This window comes from Callithrix jacchus, chromosome 1 (genome assembly GCF_049354715.1).
Source record: "Callithrix jacchus isolate 240 chromosome 1, calJac240_pri, whole genome shotgun sequence".
In the NCBI taxonomy this organism is placed as follows: domain Eukaryota; kingdom Metazoa; phylum Chordata; class Mammalia; order Primates; family Cebidae; genus Callithrix; species Callithrix jacchus.
This window is the reverse complement of record NC_133502.1, coordinates 6,930,750-6,943,182: the sequence shown is the minus strand read 5'-3', so window position 1 is coordinate 6,943,182 and position 12,433 is coordinate 6,930,750. Positions and strand designations below refer to the sequence as shown.

At 37.3% G+C, this 12,433-nt stretch overlaps 1 long non-coding RNA gene across 1 annotated transcript in view; it reads left to right on the top strand.

Moving 5' to 3' along the window:
- LOC128929066 (uncharacterized) overlaps positions 1–11,151 on the top strand; it is a 90,930-nt gene extending 79,779 nt beyond the window's left edge. The window contains exon 3 of the long non-coding RNA XR_008474969.2: positions 11,059–11,151. This is a non-coding gene — a long non-coding RNA (uncharacterized LOC128929066). The remainder of the gene's footprint in view (positions 1–11,058) is intronic.
- The last annotated feature ends 1,282 nt before the right edge of the window (positions 11,152–12,433 follow it).

Genomic DNA, 12,433 nt, shown 5'->3' with positions numbered 1-12,433 from the left:
AAATTCTTTCTTCACAATTCTTTGAGTTGGTCATCACTTTCCTGTTGAGATGGAAAGACTGAAATTAGGGAAAAATAAAATGTTGGAAATATAAGAAATTTTTGAATTCTGTAGAAAATGTTTAGTCATGCATTCTTTGTATATAAATATATATGCCTTCATTGTCTTACATTCAACTGCAAACATTTGAATGTAAAACAAGAAAGGGACAAGAAAGATGGACAAAGAATAATTGTCTTCCACGTATCAGAGGAAATCCGATATTATTATTTTCTGAAATAGATCAGCAGAAGTTTAATTTTGCTCTGGTTATATCTAGTAGCTATTGTCTTCTGTAACGCCATGTGTTCTCTTCATAATAAAAAAATTAACTGGGAACATCCAAAAGTTACAAAGCTCCAATTAACACAAAAAAGGAGAATCACCCACATATATTTGAATGTGTAGTAGCAGGACTATATCTCACGTTGCCTAGCACAACAATTGCATAAGTTGTCACAAAGGGCAGAGAAAATATTTTTCTGTCTGAGCTATAATTGTGAGATAGAAGATGCTCTGAGCCTCTCCCCAAATCAGAGTGTCTCATGTCACTAATCATTCAGTTAATTATGCATTTTAAAAATATTTCTTGGCCACCTACTGTATATAAAATGCATGTACAGGAAGACAAGCTATAATTCTATGCTCCAAGATAATTATCTGAGGACAGAGCAATTCCTTAGGAATTCCTTGGGATAGCATTCCAACACTAGCAAACTTCAACAGAGGAACTCTGGATTTCAGTTTTAATAGCTGTACAATATGCATAACAAAACAATGGAATCAGATGAATTCACCCTAAAATAAAATCTTGGAGGTCATTTTATAAAATATTCGAGGTGATCATGAAGATAACTGTTGTTTTGTTGATTTTACTTTTTCTCATTGTCTTTATTGCACCAATGACACAAACCTAGATACAAAATTGTTAGATTTTATAACATGGAAATTTCTGCTTTACAATTAAAAAGTCGGGCCAGGCGTGGTGGCTCACGCCTATAATGCCAGCACTTTGGGAGGCCGAGGTGGGTGGATCACGAGGTCAAGTGATCGAGATCATCCTGGTCAACATGGTGAAACCCCATCTCTACTAAAAATGCAAAAATTAGCTGGGTGTGGTGGCATTCGCCTGTAGTCCCAGCTACTTGGGAGGCTGAGGCAGGAGAATTGCTTGAACCCAGGAGGTGGAGGTTGCGGTGAGCCGAAATCTCACTATTGCACTCCAGCCTGGGCAACAAGAGCGAAACTCCATCTCAGAAAAAGAAGTCATGTATTTTTCAAATAAAACCAGAAGCTTGACATGCTATATTGCATAGAAGGGTAGTGTAGATAAGGACACAGCTCAAAGACAACAACAACAACAAAAAGATTCAGATGCCCTTATTCTTCTCCGGAATGCACAGGGATAGAAAGTGGGCAGGAAGGAAAAGACCCTAGACAAATTCTGCCTCTAACATGTTCCCACTGTGTATAACCTTGGCAAATAAATCACCGTCTAGATTCTCCTATCCTCTTCTATCTTTCTCTTTCAAAAAATTAAATGAAAATGGCAGGATAATAATGCCTGCCTTCACAAAGTAATTATAATGCTTATTTCACCAGAGTGCTGAGGCAGTAAAAAAATAGTAGGAAAGCACTATTTAATACATGCTTACATACCTAGGTGAATAAATAGCATGATTTAATACAAACAAATAAAAAAGTGCTGCTATCCAAATAGTCACGCCTATTCCTCCCAGTTTTCTATTGTTTACAATTTTTGGAAATCCTTCTATGAAATTGTATCATTCAGCTCAGTTCCTCAGTCACATAAGAGCAGCATTCTCTTTATATTACAGCCGCATGTCCTGTTTGGTCAGACAACCCCCACTTCTTCCTTGGCTTAATAACCTACTTTATTCATCACATGGCATCAAAATTACCTTTGATTTTTTTTCAAAATGGTGAATCAAATCATCAAAGAAGGGACCATTTGCCATGAGTGAAGTTATCTAAAAGAATTTGTCTCATGCTTTTAAGATGGCTCTGTAGTTTAAATAATATATACTTATAGAAAGCTGCATAAATTAGGTGTAAAGCTTGATCAGTTTTCACAAAGTGAACATGTTGGTTAATCATAACATAGGTCAGGAAATAGAATATCACTGGCAGCTTAGTAGCCTCCTTTTTTGCCCTCTTATAGTCATTATAAGTTTCCTTTCTGCCCAAAGATAATAACTATCCTGATATTCATCTATACAATTTATGGAGATAAACTTTTTATATACAGAATGTCAAAATATGTACATTGTGTCATATTCATGCAAAATTAATAATTACCCACATCGCTACATCTATCTGTAGTCAGTTTTCATGTGTTAATATATTGAATGCATACCATGAATATGCCATTATTATTCATTCTGATGTCTTAATGATGATTTGAGAGAAATATTAACCAGTTTCAGGCTATTTCAAATAGTGTAGCCATAAACATTTTTGTACCTGTGTTTTGGTGAACATAAATATTTCTGTTGAGTATATTCTTAGGAGTGTAATTACTGCATCCATGGACATATATAATTTCCATTTAATTAGATACTGCCAGTTTTCAAAAGTAATGATACCAATTTAGACTCCCACCACTATTATATAAAATTCTCACTTCATTTTTTAAGGAATATCACTTTATTTCTAGACATAAGGTGGTTTTTATAGTGATTTTGCTGTTATTGATTTCTAGTTTTTCTTTATAGTCATTGAAGATATTCTCTGATCAAAATCCTTTGAATTTGTTGCGGCTTACTTTATAGACCTGTATATGGTCAGTTTTTGATAAATACTCAACATTTACTTGATGTATTAGTCAATTTTCACACTGCTATATGGAACTACCTGAGACTGGTTAATTTATTGACTCACATTTCTGCATGGCTGAGGAAGCCTCAGGAAACTTACAATCATGGTGGAAGGTGAAGGGGAGGCAAGGCACATCTTACCCTAGTGCATGAGAGAGAGAGAGAAAGAGAAGGGGAAAGTACTGTACTTTTAAACTATTAGATCTCATGAGAACTCACTCACTATCATGAGAAAGCAAGGGACAAATCCACCCCCATGATCCAATCACCTCCTACCAGACCTCTCCCTGACATGTAGGGATTACAATTCAACATGAGATTTGCATGGGGACACAGAGCCAAACCATATCACTTGATAAAGAATGTACATTCTGTAGTTGTTGGTGCATCATTTTATACTTTGTCAATTAGGTCAGATTAGTTACAAGTGTACAAATCTTTCGTAATCTTACAGATGTTTTGGTCTGGTTTTTCTTTCTGTTACTAACATGGGAATGTTAGTATCTCCCATTATGATATTTCAACTTCTGTTTATGGTTTTGCAATTTTTGCTATGTTGTTAGATGCATAGAGGTTTTTTGTTTTGAGAGTCTTGCTCTTTCACCTAGGCTAGAGTGCAGTGGCATAATCTCAGCTCACTGCAACCTCTGACTTATGGTTTCAAGCAATTCTCCTGCCTTACACTCCCGAGTAGCTGAGATTACAGGTGTGTGCCACCATGCCCAGCAAATTTTGTATTTTTAGTAGAGACAGGGTTTCTCCATGTTGTCCAGGCTGGTCTTTAACTCCTGTCCTCCGGTGACCTGCCTGCTTTGGCCTCCCAAAGTGCTAGGATTACAGGTCTGAGCCACCACACCCAACCTAGAATTTTTTAAATCTTATTTGTGGAGGAATGTGAAGGATTATTCCTAGTAATGCTTTTCTCCTTATGTTATATATTGTCTGGTATTAATTTATATATACTAGTTTTCATTTGATTAGTATTTGCATGGAATATCTTTTTTCCCATCCTTCTGCTTTCAACCTTATTTTGTTCCTTTATGTATCTTTATAATTGTGTCTTATAAGCAGCATTTATTTTGGATCGTTTCATACAGTTTGATAATTTTTAAAAATTAGAATATTGAGTCCATTTATATTTCTGGGTATACTTTGGTTTTTTGCTTGCTTTTAATTTTTTTATTAAAGTGAATTCTTTCCAGTGTTCATATATAATTAATAAAACTTCCATAAGCATTTATATGTACATATATTTTTACTTTTTTAAGGAAAAATTCAATGGAGTGGAATTTCAGGGTCAGAGAATAGATGTATATTTAATTTATAAGAAACTGTCAAGAAATTTTCCCAAGCCATTGCACTACTTTACAATTCTACTAAGCCATGTATATGTGATATAATCACTGATACATTTGACATTAAGTCTATCATCTTAATCTTTTCTACTTGTTCTGCCTGTGATATGTCTCTTTTTTATGCAGGATTTTTCTGTATTTGTTGAATTTCATAAAATATTTTATCACTCCACTTTCCTTTCTTGCAGTTAGACATTAGTTATATAACCATATTTGAAGTCACTGTATGTATCCTTAACCTACAAGAGTCTAATATAAATTGTATCTTTATCATGTCCTAAACCTTATGGAGGAGATCTTAGACCCTTTAACACCACTTACTGTCACTCTTGCTTTTTGGATTATTATTATCATGCATTTTAATTCTATAAATATTTTTACCACGTAAAGTGAAATTATAATTATTTTTATTCAATATTTATTTAGATTTACCCACATATTTAAAATTTCTTTAGACCTTGGCCACTTGTCCCACATTCTCTGAAGCCTTGGTTCTGTATTTTCGAGCTTCATTCTCTCTCTGTTTTAATCTGGGTGTTTTTTCTAGTGAACTGTTTTCCAGTTGTCGTTTCTTCCTTACTTGTGTCTCACCTGTCATTATGCCAATCAATTGCATGTTTATTTTCATTTATTATAATTTTTAAATCTAGAGATACCATTTGATTCCTTCTTTGAATAGATTTCAGTTTTCAAATGCAATTCCTCATTTTGCCAGGTATGTTCTCGAGTTATTGGAAAGTCATTATACCTATTACATCAGCATCTGTTCCTGTCATCTATTTTCTCACTGGGTCTAGTCTCAAATTGTTCAGTTTACTTCTCTGCGCTTACCTTCTCTCCTATATTATAGCCCCTTGGGTGTTGGACTCCAAGTTTTGGCTCTCCAGTTCAGTGAGACTGCAGGAAACTCAGGGATTACTCAGGGAGAAAAGTTGCAAAAAATATGAGACTCATCTCAATGAATTTCTCTACTCTTTGGGATCTCAGCCCTTTTATTTCTGGGCTGTTCTGCTATCTCCAAAACTTTCAGCCAAATTATTTTCTTTTCTTTTTTTTTTGAGACTGGTCTTGCTCTATTGCTGAGGATAGACTGCACTGGTGTACTCATGGCTCACTGTTAGCCTCAACCTCCCAAGCTCGAGCTATCTTCTTACCTTAGTCTCCTGAGTAGCTGGGACAGACCATGCCTGGCTTATTTTTTATTTTTCCTCTAATTTTTTTCCCTCTTTCTTTTTTGTAAAGACAAGATTTACCTGTGTTACCCATGCTGGTCTCAAACTCCTGGCCTCAGGTAATCCTTCTGCCTTGGCCTCCCAAAGTGTTGGGATTACAGATAGGCATGAGCCACATGCCTAGCCTCAAGCAGATTCTTGAAAAGTATTTTGTCAAGTTTTTCTAATTGTTCTGGGTATGAAGACCGACCAGTCAACACTAGTCTGTCGTAGCCAAAGGTATGTACCTTGTGCTTTCATAGTGAAGCCAAATGATTTAATGGCCATAGAACCCCTGGGGTTGTACTTTAATCCAGAGGCCCCTGGGACTTTTAGCTGCAGACAGAGGCAAGCTGCCAGTGGGAAAAAGCTAATCAGCTGTTCTTCCAAATCAGCCACAGCAAAGCTTAGAAAATTGAAGTAGTATGTCCTTGGCCATCCTACCTCTCAGACGTATTTCTAGAAAGAGCAGAAACTGCATAAAATCTGCTCTGAGCAGCTCTGATCTATTCATGAAAATTTCACACCTGAATTTTTACATATTTTTGCACGATTATTATACTGTAGAAATAGTACAAAACATGAGGAAATCTCCTCACCCCTACAGGCAGAAGTGGAGACTGATATAATCATGACATCAACTTGAGCAATTATGGTGCAATTAGTTGAAATATTTTAATAATCAATTCTACTGCCCTTCTCCAAAGCATGCCACAAACACCTCCCCCCCACCAAACCCCAAATCAGTATGTGTTAATTTAAATTTAGGATGCATCAAGAGAAATGGTGCTAGCTTCTGTTTCAACTTTAATCGAACTAAAATGCCACAAGAATTGCTTTTTATTTTCTAAATTTTCAGACTTAAAAGAAAATTAGCAAAAATGGAACTAGTATGACTGAAAGACAAAATGTACAATTAACAAAATAATTTGATTAAGCACTATAATAAATCAGAGTAATGGAATTAGAAAATAAGTATATAAAGACAAATATAGTTCACTCATTTCCTTTCAGTTGTAATAAATTCCATCCTTTACTACTGCAACTGTATTATAGCTGTTTACATCGTAACTGGATTAAAATGCATTTCTGTACAAGTAATTTGATTTTCTTTCTTTGAAAAAATGAAGTCCTATTTTAATTGTGGTAGGGGAGTTCATTATTTAAATGATGCTATAATGAATGCATAAGGAAAAATCATTTCTTTGGTAAAGTCAACTCTTCCTTTTCATTATTGTTTTCCAAATTTGAAATATTCATTATTAAATTTTAAAAAAATGAAACATAGGTGTTTTAGAGTGGGTATAAATTATAAGTAATTCTGATATCGTATTCAAGAAAATGAAATTATATTTGAGGTAATATGACAGATTTTGAAAATACAGTTAGAGCCTTTGATACTAATAAATACATATTTATCTAAATTAGTGTTTGATGCCTGAAATCTTTTATGGGCACATTGTTAAGAAAGTTACTCTGTAAGAGGAACACCAGAGGTTCTGAGAGGCAGTCTTCAATACTCAGCATCCCCTTAATTGTTGCAATCATAGGAATTTATGTTTTAATCAGAACAATACATGTAGCCTGCCATGTTCTTTAAGTCCTCATTCTCTGTATTCACTTTCCTTTGGTAAAAGCCAGAACCCTGCAGGTTAGTTTGCTTAGAAATGTTTAAACCAGACTGCCAAAAACCTTCTCCAACAGCTTTTAGAAAACCATTTCTCAGACATATAGGAATTCTTACTAGTTGAAAATCTGCATGAATCTAAAATTAAACGCAACGGCAATTCATGTTGAAAAGAATTTATGAAGAAGGAAACCATGGCAACAGAATCCTTTATTTTTAACCGTACCAACCCTTATCTCTACTTTCACCCCCAAACTAAGCACACTAAAGCCATAGCCCTTTCTCTGCTGCCTTATCCCCATTGTGATTCTGCACCAGTCAAAAATAGCAACAGGAATTGTCATATTTACATTACTAAGCACTGTGCATGCCGCGCTTCTCTTCCTCTTGACTTGCTCACATTTTCCAGCAGGCAGCCTTTGAGGAAGTTTTGTGGTTGTCAAGGGGAAACTCAGCTATTGCATACTGCAGGGGCAGTGCCATTGCCGATGCCAACAACAGGCTCTCTAGCAGTTAGACCGAGGTCCTGATTTAATTCCTCAAAGATCCCACATCTTATCAGAAGCGAGCTGACCACACAGGACAAGAGCAGATGTAACTGCAGCATAGCACAACTCAGCATCCCTTGGCTCCTAGGGATCCTGTCTGTACACATATCTGAGTAGCTCTGGTTTGCCACACCACTGCCTTTTATTTTCCAGGTCATACTTACATCACAGTGCCAGAACAACTTACACGTACAACATGCATGCTTTCCTTAACCGAAGCTTATCTACTTCAGGAAAAGGTTGTTTCTGTTAAAATGTCTCAAAAGTGCTCATCAAAACTTTTCATGTGATTATAATGCTAGAAAACATCAACATATTTTCCCATTAGTAATTTCAAAAACAAATGACTTGTAAGACCAGTATGAGTCTGAAAATCTAGTCACCTGTTTTAAGAAAAGACCACCTGGTAGGATAGGGTATTTAAAATGTGTCTTTTGCAATTCCTTTGTCTGTTTTGATTTCTGTTATCTCACTTGCATGAGGAACTTAGGATGTTTAGAGATAGGGGTTCATTCCTCCTAGATTCGGTTGAGCTAATCATCCCAGAAGGGCTCTAAGACAAACACAGGCTTTATTATGGAAGATCAAAGACTTGGGTAATAGAAATAGGTATAAGAACATGTTTGAAAGCATGAAGGGTACTAACCCAGTAACCTAATTTAATCACTTGAAAAATTGATCTTGTATTTTCTGAAATAAATGAAAAATCTGATGGTTAAAGGGACCCTGGCCCATTTATCTATGAGCCATACTCAAGGTTAAATAAGAGAGCAAGAGAAGGCTACGTCTAGTAATGTGCTGGTTACAGCAATAGGAGAGCTGAGGCATTGACTCCTTATAGGTTCATTTCAACTTTTTAAAATTAGTTTCTGTCATTAGTTACCATGGCAATTTCTCTGAAATTCTCTCATTAGACTGATCTGTAGATCCATTTGCCTGATTTTTTTTCACCAAAGGCTTTTTGGAGTATGAGACAAGGTTACCAGGGCTATCTGCTTAAAAACAGTAGCAAATACTCACAGACACTTAACTACAAGAATGAGTGTCTACTAACGGCAATGTGTCACATTTTCGCTAAAGTAAAGGAAAACAAGAAAAACATTGTTTGGAATTATTTCTTTGAAATCAGACGAAGACAAAGCTATGTTGTTTTTTGGCTTCAGTACAGAGAAACAAAATCTGCCTTTCTTTGGAGAAATTATGAAGAGAAAAGCAAGAATATCATATAGTTTCTCTGTTTCCACAGCTGCAGTTACTTTATTTTCTGTGATTGCTTTTTTGTTTCCAAGATTTCCCATTTTTGGTAGCAGCTCTGAGGATTTATTCAGCAAATATTTGTTTTGCCCCTAGAAGGTATGAGTCACTGCCCATGATAAATGATAGCTGTGGAGATCTGGCCATGGAAGGGCAGAAACATGAGGAAGCCTAGGTGTAAATAAGGTTTTGAATAGTCATCTCTCACCATCCTAGAGAGACACGAGAAAGAAAGCTGCTTATTCAGCAAAGTAAAAAGAATAAGGGCACACAAAAAAAGAGAAAGGACACAAATTTTTTTCTCCACAATTTATGGAGTATTGCCAAATGACTGTCTTTGGAAGAAACCACGTTTTCACACTATAATTTGGTAAAGAAATAAGAAATAGTAAAATTTTATTCTTTCTGAGCTTGTAGCCAGTCTCATAATAGTCAAATGTGATCAATTTGGATAACTTTTGCCTTGAAAAAAATAAGAAAAATTTGATAAAGCCCAGGATAACAGTTTTTGTGATTCGGATATGAAATTGGACATTTACATATTAGTTAGGTAAGCAAGTAGTAAGGAAATTTTGAAAAATCTGAACAAGTTGCTCTTGGGCCTCTGAGGTACACCTATTCTCAGGAAGATACAAGTATTTACATTCTTTGTTGCTGTAAGCAAACAGTAATAAAAAAAAAATGATGTTAGCTTGAGGAGAAAAGATTTGTAATTGATATTTTGTTTATAGCCAACTTACTCTTAAATGGATGTTTTTAAAGTGTCTGAGGTATATAATAGGACAACAATTATAAATCCAGGAGGCAATCCAGGCAAAGGGAAAAGCAGGTGGAAAACAACTGAGGCTAAGCCAGAGGAGCAGGAACGTAAAGGTGTCATTGTCATGGGACACTGGCTGCTTACCAGGAGAGAGCCACGGTTTTGCTCCTGACTTTTCCGGCCACCGTTCTAAATAGGAACCAAGCAGTTACATGTTTCACAGTGTCCATGAGCGAAATCCCAATGAGTCATTCAGAAGTGTAAATATTCCTGGTACTTAGGCTTGAAATTTCTCCCTCCCATGGGTCCACATAAAAACGCCAGTGCATAATCTGGTGCAGCTCCAGGAGAGGGTCCTCAGTGGGGGCCAGGGGAATCTCATGGAGGAGCTGCCTCCTAGCATGTCCCACTCAGCCACCGCATAAACAAAGCCACACCACCTCTGGGTGACTAGGATGCTTCAGCTGGAAAGACTGCTGGCCTCTTGGGCTCCATCCAGCAGTAAAGATTTCCTCCCTGGAGTCTCATCATTACAAGAGGCCTTTAAAAAACTCTGCCTTGCTAACATTTTTCTGTCTAGAAAGGCAGACTATTCTGGAATTAAGATTTGGTAAATGTCTATGTATTCAGACTTCTTACCCATTGGTCTACTGTATGAGACAGAGTTGAAGAAGGAAACAGAATCAGCACCATTAATTTCTCAGGGAATATTTAATATAGAGAATTACAGCAGGTGAGTAGCATTTCAGAGGGTATAAAATAGAATTCAGAGAATACCCAAGGGTTGAAAGTTCCAAATGAAGAAATACACTTAGATGAGGGGGTTCTTCTTCAGCACTAAGATTCAGACTTCATTGGAGTCTAAATTCACTGTGGCTGGACCTACTGATGGCAGGGAAGATGGATTGCTTCAGGCCAAATCTGGTCCATGGCCAGCTGGTTGGGATGGGTCAGCTGGGAAATCTGGGTAGGAGCTCGCATTCAGAAAGCCTTCCACTGGTGTCCAAGCAAAACTAACTGGAGGGCATGTGCCATGTCAACTCTTGGACATACAGCTCCAACCGCCACACTCTAGAAGAGAGGAAGCAACCAAATCAAGAGAAGTCTGTTTCTCTGGCACTGTCCCTCCTCTGATATCTTCCGCCAACAAAGATTAATGTAGTGGTGACTAGCAAAAGAGAAGTCTTTAGGGGTTCCTACTCCAGTGTTCCCAAACAGGGCAACGAAGGGTGAATTTGGAGCACAGGGGCAATAAGTGGGTACCTGGCATACCTACTGTGAACCCCCAAAATCTGAGATTGGTCTCAGTAAATTTAGGAAGTTTATTTTGCCATAGTTAAGGACGTACACCTGTGACACAGCCTCAGTAGGTCTTGGCGATACATGCCCATGGTGGTCATATCACAGCTTGGTTTTATACATTTTAGGAAGACATAAGACATCAATCAACTTGAGTAAAATGAACATTGGCCGTGTTCAGAAAGGCTGCGACAACGCGAAGCCAAGGTAGGACAACTTGAAGCGGGGAGGGGGGCTTCAAGATCATAGATAGATAAGAAACAAATGGTTGCATTTTGAGTTTCTGATTAGCTTCTCCAAAGGAGGCAATCAAATGTGCATTTATCTCAGTGGGAAGAGGGTTGACTTTCAATAGACTGGGAGGCACTGCACCAAAAAAAAAAAAAAAGAATGGGAGGCAGGTTTGCCCCGAGCAGTTCCCTGCTTGACTTTTCCCTTTAGCTGAGTGATTTGGGGGCCCCAAGATTTATTTTCCTTTCACGCTACTTTTCCCCAAATCATTAAATTTTAAGGTATGTAATGCACATTTATGAATGCTCATTACACATTTTATGCTGCAATATATAAAGTGATGCATTTTATAGTTCTCAAGGAGTTGCAATAAGAAACAGTGGCAGTGGAGTCTAAGGCATCAGTAGTTTTTCTAATAGACCATAGGCAGCTGACAATGAATGTTTGTCAAATATGGATGCTGTATTGCTTTTTTTTTTCCTTTTTGAGAAGGAGTTTCGCTCTTGTTACCCAGGCTGGAGTGCAATGGCTCTATCTCAGCTCATTGCAACCTCCGCCTCCTGGGTTCAAGCAATTCTCCTGCCTCAGCCTCCCGAGTAGCTGGGACTACGGGCATGCGCCACTATGCCCAGCTAATTTTTATATTTTTAGTAGAGATGGGTTTTACCATGTTGACCAGGATGGTCTCGATTTCTTGACCTTGTGATCCACCTGCCTCGGCCTCCGAAAGTGCTGGGTTTATAGGCGTGAGCCACCGTGCCCGGCCTGCATGCTGTATTGACTTTCTGATATTCATGGCATAGAAGTTTGTGATTTAGCCCATTGCCACATCATTTAATAAGCCAGTAATTGTCAGAAAAAGGATACCATACTGTGAGTAAATGAGAATTCATTTATTCGGTCAGTCAACAATTATTTGATGAATACCTACTATATCTTAGGTACTGGGGATATAGAGCAAGGTAAAAATTAAAAAGCCTCAAGGACTTTAAAGTGATAAATGTTTTGAGGAAGATCCATAAGTGCTATTACAGTAAATAATGGGGAGACTTCATCTACTCAGGAAGGTTGGGAAGAATTTATAATTGCAAGAAGTGCAATTGAGGTTGAAATGAAAGAGGGAGATAATTGCTTAATGGCAGGGTGTAGTGGGAAAAAGTCTTCCAGGACTTGGGAATATCATGTGCAAAGATCCTATGATGAGAAAGAGTATATATTCAAGGGATTGAAATAAGGTCTGTGTGGCTGAAGCATGGGGATCACGGAAAGGGA